The sequence below is a fragment of the Peromyscus californicus genome, unplaced genomic scaffold (assembly GCF_007827085.1).
Source record: "Peromyscus californicus insignis strain IS unplaced genomic scaffold, ASM782708v3 Scaffold_14__1_contigs__length_90479793_seg_2, whole genome shotgun sequence".
Lineage (NCBI taxonomy): Eukaryota > Metazoa > Chordata > Mammalia > Rodentia > Cricetidae > Peromyscus > Peromyscus californicus.
The window spans coordinates 4,755,989-4,769,165 of NW_026294436.1; positions in this window are offsets into that span (position 1 = coordinate 4,755,989).

Below are 13,177 nucleotides of genomic sequence, written 5' to 3' on the forward strand. Positions count from 1 at the left end.
CAAGACTCAGAAGGGCAGGAGCTGTGCATAATATTTCTCTATGTTTTCACCAAGATCTTGGCATTGAATTGGAAGCATAACAGATCACAGAATGCATCAATGTGAAAGTCAGTCCATAGTTCAAAACCTTGCTTTGTCATTTGCAATTAATCAATGTAGCACATTTCATAATTCTCTGGATTTGTTGTCGAAGATATAGTGAAAATAATGTATATCTCAGAAAGATGTTGCAACTCCACAATGGTGCTTCTTGTTTGGAGACAGAACATAGATACTTGATAAAGTTTAATAACAATAGGCACGTACAGAGCACTTTCTAAGTGTTAGACACTGATCTTTAGACAAGATGTAAGAGATTGTAGACTTTCAAATTCATTTACTCTTTCCAAAAATTCAATGATAAATTATTATTTTCATTTCATAAATGAGGAAACTAAGTTCAGGTAGCTAAAATGGCTTGCTCTCTCAATGTCTACAAAGAACTGAGAAGGAAATAAAACCCAACAATCTGGCCTCTAGATCTTTGCCATTAGGCACTATAATATGCTGCTCTTATCCATGTGTCTTACAATAGTAATCAGTGATAGTTGATGTGATGCTTAAAAGAGTTCAAATTAACTCAAATGTCAGACAAGCCAAAACTATCTATTATCTGCACTTTTGCACTGACTTTTAAGTTGCTCTAGTCAATACATGAAGATTAATAAATTTGTGAAAATATTATTTTTATCAGGTGTTTTCTGTCTAATATAAAACCTAAAGATATTAAATCTAAATAGAAAACTCACTTTTCAGTAAAGCGAAAATTCAGTTCAAATTTTCTGTGTAGAAGTTGTGCCAGGTAGGACAACTGGGTGTTTGTGAGGGTTAGCAAAAGACATTTAGAATAGGCTGCTGCCTGTTGTCTAACAGCCAAGCAGAGCCTACCTACCTGAGCACCTGCCCATACTGACTCTAACAGAGCAGTTTAGTGACTGAGACATCACTGAGATTTCCATACCACATTCTCTTAACCCTTCAGCAAGAACCTCCTTAAATGTCATCATGATTCCACTGATTTCCCAAAGTGTCCCCCCAACTTCTGCCTAGTACCTCCTAAGTATAAAGCACATACAACATATTTGGATTCTAATTACAATAGCAGTCCTCTTCTGGTACTAAATTCTCTACTACTCTCAGATCACTAATGCCACACATGTCATTGTGTATAATAGATACTTTTCTTTGCATTGTAAGGTTGTACGTCTGGGGTGTGAGGAGGCCCTAGCAGAAATGTCCTTACTTGTTTCTACTAGGAGACTGCAGTCAGACCTCAGCATGAAGGTGGTTACTGAAAGCCTTAATTGGCTGTGTATTTAAGAAGTGGTATATACATGACCAGATGCCAATGTATTTAAGAAGTGGTATATATGTGGCCAGATGCCAATTAGAAACCCAGCTATCATGTCATCTGAACTGCCCAGGGTGACTTCTTTACCAGCTATCTCAATGTAACCATACTTACAAAGTGGCTGACTTTACCTGTGGTGGCTGTCCAAGTTAATCAGTAGGAGGCTGTATGACCATTTGCCAACTTCCCTATAGAAGACACAGTATTGCTCCTCCCCTGCTCTTTGCTTTAGAGAAGTCAGAAGCCATTAAAATTTTAAGAAGCAAAGAAGCTTCAGTGTCTTGGGCTTGTCAAGGAATTGAAGGACATGTTTTACTTTATTATTCAAATTTATTTGCTTTTATTTATTTATGTGTATGTGAGTGTGCCTACATGAATGTGTGTGCATCACATGTGGGCAGGAGCCTAGATGATAACCTTAGAGACCCTGGAACTGGGGTTACAGGTGGTTGTGAACTGTCTGATGTGGAGCAGGATACCACATCCCAGTCCACTGCAAGAGCAATAAGTGCTCCTAAGCTCTGAGCTGTCTCTCCAACCCCAGGACTATATTTAAATTGCCATTAGTCTTTGTTTGTTGTCTGTTGCTGTGCAAAACACTGGCCATATCCAACTTGGGGAGGAAACACTGCATTTGGTTTACATGTCTGGATCACAAATGGTTCTTGTGGGAAGCCAAGGCAAGGACCTGGAGACAGAGACTGAAGGAGAGACAGTGGAGGGCAGTGTTTGCTGATCTTCTCCCCTATTGTTTCCTCAGCCTGTTTTCTTACACCACCTAGGTCCACCTGCCCAGGGTCAGTACCACCCAGAGTGGAAGTGAGGCCTTTCTACATCAATCATTAATCAAGAAAGTTCCGAACTGAATTGCCTATAGGACAATCCAATGGAGTCATTTTCTCAGTTGAGGCTCTCCCTCCCCAGATGATCCTAGCTTATATCAAATTTGAAAAAACAGAAACAAAAACAAAAATCAATGTAACCAGATCCAGTAATGAAAACTGTCAACCTTGGACTACTTTGTGAATGTTTTTGTCATCATTAGTACCAATGTACGTTCGAAGTATGTTGCTAACAAATAAACATTTAAATTAGAGAATATTATCTTGTAAAAGAAAATCATAATTTGTTAGCCACATATCCCTCTGGAGAATTTGGAAAGAAAAAAGTAAATGCATTCAGTGAAAGTAAAGGTAAAGATATCATAAAGATAACCATATATATTTATTGAGTATCAATAAAAGAATATAGAGCAAATCAACAAATCTGAAGACTTCTTAAAAAAATATCAACAAACTGATTGGCCACTAGCAGCTTTGATAAAATAAAGTGACATAGTGCATCTACAGCTGTTACTAGAGCTAGTGCTTTAGAAACTGGGCCCTGACAGATCCTTACAAGTCAGGTACTGCCACCATCTCAACCGACAAATTAAAGAAACAAGGAATAGTGAATGGAGAAAGGAGATGCAATGCAGCCACATTGTAAAGGGAGACAGATGGGTCCAGTGATTCCCAAATCCATCTTTGTGTCCAAAAATGTGGTTTTAAGTTTAAATGAGATCAAGAGATGTGTATAGTTTAGCAGTCCTGGTGAAGATGCGGTCCTGCCCATCACAGACTGATCATTGTCTTGTTTCCAGCTCTTCTACAAGGTGGTCTGACAGGTTGTCAACACTATGTGAAATCTCTTCCTGGGAGACAAACTTCTTCTAGCTGGCACCGGGGCCACAGCCTTTGCCTTCACCAAGCATGAGACTCCAGGGGAAATTCCATTTTGGGGTGGTTCGGCTGTTTCAATAGTCTTACAGCCAAAAGAAGGGACAGCATGACTCTTTAGACTATCTTCACTGTTTCCTGGATGGTTATAGAGAGAGGGTTTGTGACAGAGATGAGAATAAAGGATAACAGGATATGACAATAAAGACAATAAATTTAAACCCTTAAAGATAACTTCAGATATTTCACTTGCTCTTGCAGTTTCTTGTGCACTTTCTTTTTGAACAATGGCCTTCACTGTCAAAGCCACCTCGGCCCAAGTCATGTCACTTTCTCAAAAGGTACATCTAACAGCAGGTTGATGCAGAGTAAACACATTTGTCTCCTTAAACCAGAATGAGACAATTCTGAAGAATTCTCTGTCTCAATAGTGTCCAAAGGGTTGAATTTTCAAGATCTTTGCTATGGCGATTGTATTTTGGTTTCCACTTCTGCTCAGGTCTATGTACTTTGATCTTTGAACTTGAAAGCTGTCTTCAGCTCATTTTCCACACAGAAATCATTCCTCTTGAGGCTGGTACCTAAGAAACTCAGCCTATGACATAGACCTAGAGGCTCAGCATTCTGCTTAAAGTTCTTTTCATACCTTCTGACAAGGGTATTTTGAAAGAAGGAGTTACACATGATAGACAATTCCAATTTTCTTTGATCCCTCATGACTCTAGTGTTGAAATTATTGTACACCAGAGGAGGTGTGAAGAAGAATTGGTATGGGATGGGCAGTTGGTATAATACTGTCATGGTTCAGCATCTTCCATGTGGCTGTTTCACCTAGAAGTTATTGATGGGACATCTTTTTTTTTCTCATTACCTGCAAGCCATCATCCTTTCAAACTTAAGATAAAGCAGAATCTCTTTGTGGAGGTAGGAATGTAAGTGGTGGTGTTAAAAGTTGGTGAGTTGTATAAAAAGATGATAGAGATGAATTGGAAGACAGATTTTTCCACTGGTATCTATCTGTCTTTTTATTATCTGTCTAGCTATTTACAATCTATTATTTATATCTAATATCTATCTACTTACACATATTTCACTTATATCAATCTACTCTCTACTCAAACCATCTATTGTCTATCTAGCATCTCTCTTCTACCATTTGTTATCTATCATCTCTCTATAATCTGCCTATCTCTCTATTTATCCAACCAACTATATATAGTCTATCTCTAGCATATATCTCTATCATTATCTTATTATCTTTCTTTGTATTACGTATCTATCAGTCTTGTACCACTCATTGAGAAGATGACTATGTATGCAAATGCTATACATAAATAGTAGCAACTGGCATGCAGGTTGAACACTGTCAGGAAAAAGAGGGATTCTTTTTCAATGTTTACATATGTCTGTGCTGTAAAGCACCCAAAGCTTGTGTTATTATAACCTTGTCGAGCTTTGGTATAGTGGGAGATCTCTATGTCACTAAGGGTTTCTATTTAAGGGGATGATGGAAATGTTGCTATTGCATCACTCCTGATCCACACATGCACACATAAAGGACTAAATCAATAAATCTACTAGATCACTTACTGGAAGTTCTAAAGGCAAGAGAAAAACCAAACCTTTTCTCTATATAAATTGAGTACTTCTTATTTATTACAGTGACGGGAAACTGACTGACAGACATTTGAATCTCTGGGGTTAGGTATTGATCAACTGTGCTTAGATCAGACACTATCCAACTGGTGACAGTGTGGAAAGGAAATTGTAATATGATTGTTCAGGCATGAAGGACTGTGCTCCTAAAGCTACAAGGAGGGGTCACAGACACAGTTAGTTAAGCTCAGGACCATTGGTTGATAGGAAGCAAATACAAGTGCTGTTCAGGAGTCTGTATGGAAGAAATAGAAATAACAAGTTTCTCTCCCACTTTGTGTTCTCTCACTCTCTCACTTTGTGCCTTCCAGTTTTCCCTCAGTGTTGGTGATGACTGTGCAGGCCTTACTGATTTCCCTGGTGGAATGGTGTGATCTTTACCCTTGACCCCCATCCTCCATGCCTCTCTTGGGGCACTGCTGCTGTGATTGTTTTTATGTAATATCAATACAGAGGAAAAAATGCGTAGAGATACCATTGTGATCTCTTTTGGAAAGCACGTTGTATTAGCTACTTGTCCTGATGCTGAGGCAAAATATCAGTCAAAAGCAACCAACTTAATGAAGGAAGAGTTTATTTCAGCTGATATTTTATGAGGACCCAGTCCATTGTGGCAGGGAAATCAGGGTGTTGGGACTATGAGGCAACTGGCTACATTTTATCTGCAGTCAGTAAATACAGATAAATAAATGCCAATATTTAGCTAGTTTTCACCTTTTTAATTAAGACCAGGACCTCAGCCTATCGAGGGGTACCATTCATCTTTATGATAGGACTTCTCACCTCAGTGAATCAAATCTAGAAATTTCCTCACAGACATGTCCAGAGTTTGTTCCCATGGTGATTCTAGATCTTGTCAAACTGGCAGTATTAACCACCATTCACATGATCATTCTTGCCTTTGTTATTGAAGAACAACCTTCTGATGGCCAAGGTGAGATATTGGCTCCTGTCCTTGTCTGTTGGCTTCTTGGCAAGAAGATTGAGAAGTGGGCAAGCAACAGCTGCTACTTGAATTTAATGGGATTCTGTGTGGTAACCTAGCAGATTGATTGATTGATTGATTGATTGATTGATTGATTGATTCCCTGGTAGATGAGCACCAGAATCTTCAAATCTGGAGCCCAGATGTGCAAGTACCAGATCTGTAGTTTTACCAAGGGGCTCAGATTCTTCAAATCTGTGGTCTGGAACCCAAAGAGATGTCATAATAGGAGGCCTAGGTTCACAAAGGGAGCTCAGGATGACAGTACTGAGTCCCTCTTCAACTCCTTGGTTCCATCCATATCCATACCATGATTCTTTTTTTTTTTTTTGGATGTCTCCACAAATCCCACCTCTGTGATCTTAACATAGACAACTCATTGATTATAGTATTGTGGGACTCTAAGTGGAGACTCAGATAAGCTGAGCCTGAATCTTCCACTCAAATTATAGGAAAAGAAATGCAATGGCTAGTAGTCTGGACTTTGTGAAGTCCTTGCTTTCAGCACACCTGAGAGGATTCATTTTACGAGTTGGCTATGCCCACAGTCATGCAGCCATTTGTATCATATAGGATATGCTGTGCAGGTATTTCATGAACATGACCAAGGCCTGTATTCAGCTAACTTTAGGGGAATGGTGCTCAATCATAAGGTGGTCTGACTGAAATCAGATGAATGTCTTAAGAACAGAGCTGAGTTTTTTTCTGAAGGAGAAAGAGAAGAACAACAAATGATTCCAACTGTGGAGAGCCGCTTTGAGTATCTCCAAAGAATTTGCTTCTGGCAGGCTGCCTCAGGGTTTCAGACTTGCACTGTATCTTCCACAGTTGTGTAAGTAAGTCCATGGTAATAAACCCTGCCCCTATTAACACATGCACAAATATATTCACCTATACAAATGTGAGTGTATCCTATTTGGAAACACACATATTCACAGTGTGTGAATATCTTATTGTTCTGCTTTTCTTGACTGATAATGGACCTTGTTGGAATTTAGTAGCTTTGATTTTTTCAGCCTCTGGCCTTGTCTGAGCAGACCTAATAAGGTAGGAAATTCAATCTCCTATTGAGTTCTTTTATCATCATTGTTAAAGCTTGAGCCACAGACTCAGTTTTACTCCTGTATTATAGTAACTGAAATTCTCTCTCTCTCTCTCAATCTCTCTCTCTCTCTCTCTCTCTCTCTCTCTCTCTCTCTCTCTCTCTCTCTCTCTCTCTCTCTCAGTTTGTTCTCAATTTATATTATATCTGCCTTAGCCTCCAAAGTGTTGGCATCACACATGTATACCACAATATGTAGCCAAGAATCTCTTTATATGTGTTAAAGTAGATTCTCTAGCTTTTGTTTGTGCATCTGCAACATGCACCCTCTTCACAACAGGACCCATCTAGTGCTGAAGTTCTCATACCTGTTGATAGTCACATACTAAGTGTCATCTGATGTGTTACATGGATCAGTGTTTTCTCTTTCTCTGTGAGAACCCAGTCAACTACTGGGGTGTGTTGTAACAATTATCCTGTCACTATGTGCCAGTGGCTGTACACGCTCTTCTCCTGTCCATGTTCAGGGTTCTCATCGTCCACCAGTCTGCAGGGTGCATACCAAATTCAGCTCTGAACTACTTTTGGAATATTTTCTTCTGCTACTACCTGACATAGGGCAGGCTCCCTGAGAAGCAGACAGTGAGGTAGATCAGTGTGAGATAGCTTTCAGCATCTGCAGCTGTGGTTAAAGACACTCAGTGGGTGGACAGAGATGCAGCTACATTAAATACCTCAGTTGGTCCCATGTAGAATGTGAAACAGGGTTAGCCCTTGAGAATTCTTGGAGATGAAGCAAATGGATCCAGCACATTGTTGTGCCTGTAAACCCAAGGGATGGACAAAAACATAGCATAGGAAGCCTTCTTTTGATGAGGTTAAGTTTCAGAGAGAAACCCTGGCTGCTAACACTAGCATCTGTTGTAAATCTCCTTGGAAGTGCTTCATTATATTAACTCCAGACTAGCACCAAAGCTTGTTGGTATGGAAGTGATTTCTCCAGGTTAGAGTCAGTGTACCATCACAAGGATAATAAGTAATGTCTACCATCACCAGGGTAATAAGTAAAGTGTACCATCACAATGGTAATAAATAAGGTATACAATCACAAGGGTAATAAGTAAAGTGTACCATCACAAGGGTAACAAGTAAAGTGTACGATCACAAGGGTAATAAGTAAAGTGTACCATCACAAGGGCAGGCTGTATGCAGCAAAAACATATTTTTCTATAGTGGTATATGAGTAAATAACAACAGCCAATTATAATGAATAATCTGAAGTAAACTCACTCTTGTTTTGGTTTCTTAGAGTTTTCTCACAAGAACTTAGAAATCTTGTCACACAGCTCCATTCTTGGACCATCTTCCAACACAGTGACGGGGAGTTCTGGATGGAGATCACGGACTAGATAGTCAAGCTGACTTGAAGAGCTCCAGGTTCAGTGAGAGAATCTGTCTCCAAAAATAATATAGAGAGCAACTGAAGAAGACAACCAACATGGACCTCTGGCCTCCACATGCGTGAAAACACACATTTGCAGGAACACACACACACACACACACACACACACACACACACACAGTTTAGTTCCTCTTTTGCTACTGTGATAAAATATCTGATAAAGCAATTTAAGGGGAAGAGTTTGTCTTGAAGTTGCAGAGGGAGACAATCCATCATGGCAGACAAGATGGCAGCATGTAGGGCAGGCATGGTGGCTGGAGCAGAAAGCTGCCTGTTAACTTACATCTACATGCAGGAAGCAGAGAGTGAAGGGAAAGGAGGGCAAGTAAATCTCTAGTGAGATTTTTTTCCTCTTACAGGTTCCAAAACTTTCCCAAACAATGGTACCAGCTCTAACAAAGTGGTCAAACACATGAACCTATGGGGCACTATATAGCACACATGCTTACATATACATGTGCACAAGAGTGCACACACAGTTCATAAGAATATAATACCCTTAAACTTGAAGCTGACTGGTGTTCTCAAGTAGTGATAGTTACAAAGAAACATAACTTTTCCTCATAGAAATATGTTTTCTAAAGAAATCCAAAGATCACCATGATTGTGTCTCTAGGATATGAGCTCCCAATGTGGTAGATATCTGGGTATATCGACTGACCAAGACACTGTTACCCTGTAGAGAGAGCCTGTCATTCTTGGCAGGACTGTATGCGCATGCTATATGTCAAGGACGTCCTATATGTTTTTCTTCCTATATTCAAGAATTTGGCATTCTTGTATTGTTTTCCATTTTACAACCTGCACATTTTAGATGATGAAAATGATCATTTACTCTATTCACAGACCACAGAATACTGAAGTAGTTTTCAACAGGCACAGAGGTTCAAGTCCATTTGCCCTGAGGATGAAAAGTACTCATGATATGGAATCAGCATGTAGCTTCTGCTACTGACTTTGGGCTATACCCCCCCTCCGGGAGTGTTGAGCTTAATTGTAATTATTTATGGATACTTGTAACTTGTGACATGAAATCCAATGCTCAAGAAGAGGGATGTAACTGATTATGTGTCTCACTGCATGAAAAAATACCAGGCAAAGGTCACTTAAGGAAGAGTTTATTTTAGCTTAGGGTTAAGGGTGCACTCCATCAGAGCCTACATTCAGAGCATGTGGGCAAATTGTATCCACAGTGAATAAGCAGGGAGAGGTGAGAGCTGGTACTTGGTTAGACTTTCGCATTTTTATTCAGTCCAGAACTCCAGCTATTGGGATAATGCTGTGCATATTTAGGATGAGTCTTTGTACCTCAGCAAACCTAATCTAAATAACTGCTAAGAAATATGGCCTGAGATTTCTTTCCATGGTGATTCTAAATCCCATCAAATTGACAAGGAAGATTAAGTATAACAAATTGTGTGTGGATTTTGGGGTCAATGAAAATGATTCAGCCTGTTTTCTGTTTTTATGTATTTATTTTTTAGTCTTTCTTTCTGGTTTATATTCTCTTCCCTCCAAGAAGCTCTGCTTTTGTACCCCACAGTCAGTGAGTTCTCCAAACCCCTTTTAGCTTTTCAGATATAGGATTCAATTATAAGCCAAATCTAGACAATCATGCTAAGTGGCTTCTTGTGTCAAGGTTAATATCACAGTTAGCGTTAACTGTCACCTTGCTGTAGCCTAGAGCCATCTGAGAAGGGAGTCTAAGTTGAAGGATTGACCAGGTCAGACTGGCCTGAAGGCATATCTGTGAAGGATTGTCTTGATGTGTAATTGATGTGGAAGGCTCAGCCTGCTGTAGGTAGCACCATCCCTTTGGCAGGTGGTTCTGGACTCTGTGAGAAACCTGGCTAAGCATTAATCTGAGAGCAGTGTTCCTCCATTGTGCCAGTCTCAGTTTCTTCTTGAGTTCCTGCCCTGACTTCCCTCAGTGATGGACTCTGACAAGGAAGTCTTTGCCAAATAATCCCTTCCCTCTTCCAACATGCTTTTGGTCAGTATTTTATCACAACAACACAAAGGAGACTGAAAAGTTTGTTTTCTAAACCACAAATTAATGTTCTTCCCTGGAATTATTGTTTGAGCTCTGGATGGCAGGCACTATTTTTACTGAAGTTGGCAAAGCTGAACCGGGATGACATGAATGTAGGAATATGGGTGGTCTTCCTACTTGCATCATGGGTGGTACTACATGCCACAAAGGGGAGACCACCACAGAGAACTGAAGTTGCAGCTGGAGCAAAGGCACTGGCTGCCGTTTGGACAGCAGTTACGTTCCACTTGAAATCACTCTGAAGTCCAGGCATTTTTGTCCCGTGAACAGTTAGTTCAAGCTAGTTTTAAACTGTTTGTATATGTTTTTAAATTAATAAAGGAACTGAAAAGATCATCAATAGGTCTTTGCTTGTTCATATGTGTGCACCCATATTCATGTGTGTGTGTGTGTGTGTGTGTGTGTGTGTGTGTGTGTGTGTGTGTGTGTGTATGCATGTATACGGAGACCAGAAGTTCATGTCAGGTATCTTTCTCAATTACTCACCACTTATTGTTTGATACAGGGTCTCTCACTGAATCTAGAGCTCAACAATTTGGCTACATCGGCTGGTCAGTAAAGTCTAAGAACCCTCCTGTCTGCCTCTCCAGCACTGGGATTGCAAGTGCATGCTAGCACACGTGGCTTTGTTGCGTTGTTGTTGTTTGTTTAATACAGGTTCTGTGGGTACACTCAGGCCCTTATGCTTGAGCAGAAGGCACTTTACTAACTGAGCCATCACCCAGCCTTAGTAGATATTCTTACTCCTGCCAATAACTTTTTATCAATGGTCGTTTTGCCCAGTTCTTCTTTACACTCCCCTAGAAAAGTTGATCCCTAGTTCTTGAAGTCCTTTCTGACTTGATGTGTGTTAATATCCCTCTACTCTCTCCTTTCTGGCCATACGAGAAAAAGAACAACCATAAGTTGACTATACATTCACAGGCAAGTCATTTACTTCATGTATAACTTGTGTGTGCATGTGTATGTATGTATATGTGTGTGTGTGTGTGTGTGTGTGTGTGTGTGTGTGTGTGTGTGTGTGTGTGTGTATCTGAATCTGGGGGGTCAAGCATGTGTATATTTGCATGCACTTGCATCCATGTGTGGATTCATGCAAGCCATGGCACATGAAAGGACAATTTGCAGTAGTCTGTCCCTCCATCCTCCATATGGTTCCTGGAGGTTGAATTCAGGTTGTCAGACTTGTTGGCAAGCACCTTTATCTGCTCAGCCATCTTGCCAGCCACTGTTTCACTTTATTGTATTTTTATTTCCCCATCCACAAAATGAAAACTGGATGCAATGTTACCCCTAAAACACAGCCCTCAACTGGAAAATCTTGTGATTTTAGAAGAGGAGGGAATGGGGAGAGACACTGCAGCCAGGAGTTGCACAGACTTCAGCACATGCTTGATTCAAAGGCAAATGCACTCAGGTGAGATGATTTTTAATGTCTCCCTTTCCTCTTGGGTAAGGTCATGATGCTCCACAGTAAGTGAGGTTTTATTTTCCAGAAAGAAAGGAGACCTTTTTCTTAAGAAGCAGCAAGCATTCAGTAATGCCCTGTTATTGTTGCCTGGATTCCAATTACTGGGGAAGCATCCCCTGCTTTCCTACACTTTGCATTTCGATGTGCCGTCTTCTCTCAGTGGAATCAATTGCCTTAATGCCATTGTGAAGCCATAGTTACCCTCGTCTCATCGCCGGAAAGTATAATCATAAAAGTGTTAAGTCCACATATTCATTTTCCTCTCCTTCAACCAAGCAAGTGCACCTCATCAGCGCTCAATGCTGAAGTGATGATTTGGTCTCTGCTGTGAAAGTCTTAATGGAAAAATTAGACATACAACACTCTCCTCAGAAGCAAAACATCTGATCCCGTTGCTTGGGAAACAGTTGATATTCCTCTTTTTTTTTCATCCAACACTGAAACTCTGTGGCTTTGTTGTTTTCTTCCTTTCTCTTTTCTACTGAGGAGGCTGAGACAGCACATTAGAAAAGGAAGGGGATTATTATTCAGATACCCTGACTAAAACCACCAAATACTTCAATTTGCACAAAAGTTTTATACTATATCTGAAAATATTTTTGTTTCTTTCTTTATTCTAAGTTAAATTAAATCTGACTCCAAGCTAATTGTCGAAGGTAAAGAGAAACTAATTCCTTCCGTGTTGGAGAAGTCTCACCCTCTTAAGAATCACGTCAGGATTCCTAAAGGCTACCATGTGTGCAGCTTCCAGCTCAGGTCTTCTCATCTTCTGCCCACAGTGGTCGGCAGGAGGAGATCTGTCTGAATTAGACATTTCTTGAGATGAACAATGCTGTTATTTCTGCATCAAACTAGAACAGTGCAGTTATTAGTAAAGTTGGGAGACATGCAGACTCATGTAGCCTAGCTATATGAATGCTTGTCACTTCTGTGAGGTATAGAATTGGGAGTAGAACAATTGACTCTCTCACCTCTGGGGTCCTCTGTTCCTTTGAGCAGTTTTTAAAGTCTTGATATCAATGATCTGTATATATGTATTGATCTATGTGTCTCTATATGTATATATTATATATTTATATGTCTATATGTTCATCAGTCTACACAGTTATTTAAATATCTATATCTATATCTCTATATATATCTTTATCATCTATTATCTATGTATGTATCTAGCTATCTGTCTATCATCTAACTACTCTCTATTTATATCTATGTATGTGTCAATCATCTATCTATCTTCTATCTATGTATCTATAATTTATCTATATGCCTGTCTATGATCTATCTATATCTACCTATGAATCTATCATCTATCTATCTATCTATCTATCTATCTATCTATCTATCTATCTATCTATCATCTATCTATCTATCTATCTATCTATCTATCTATCTATTAT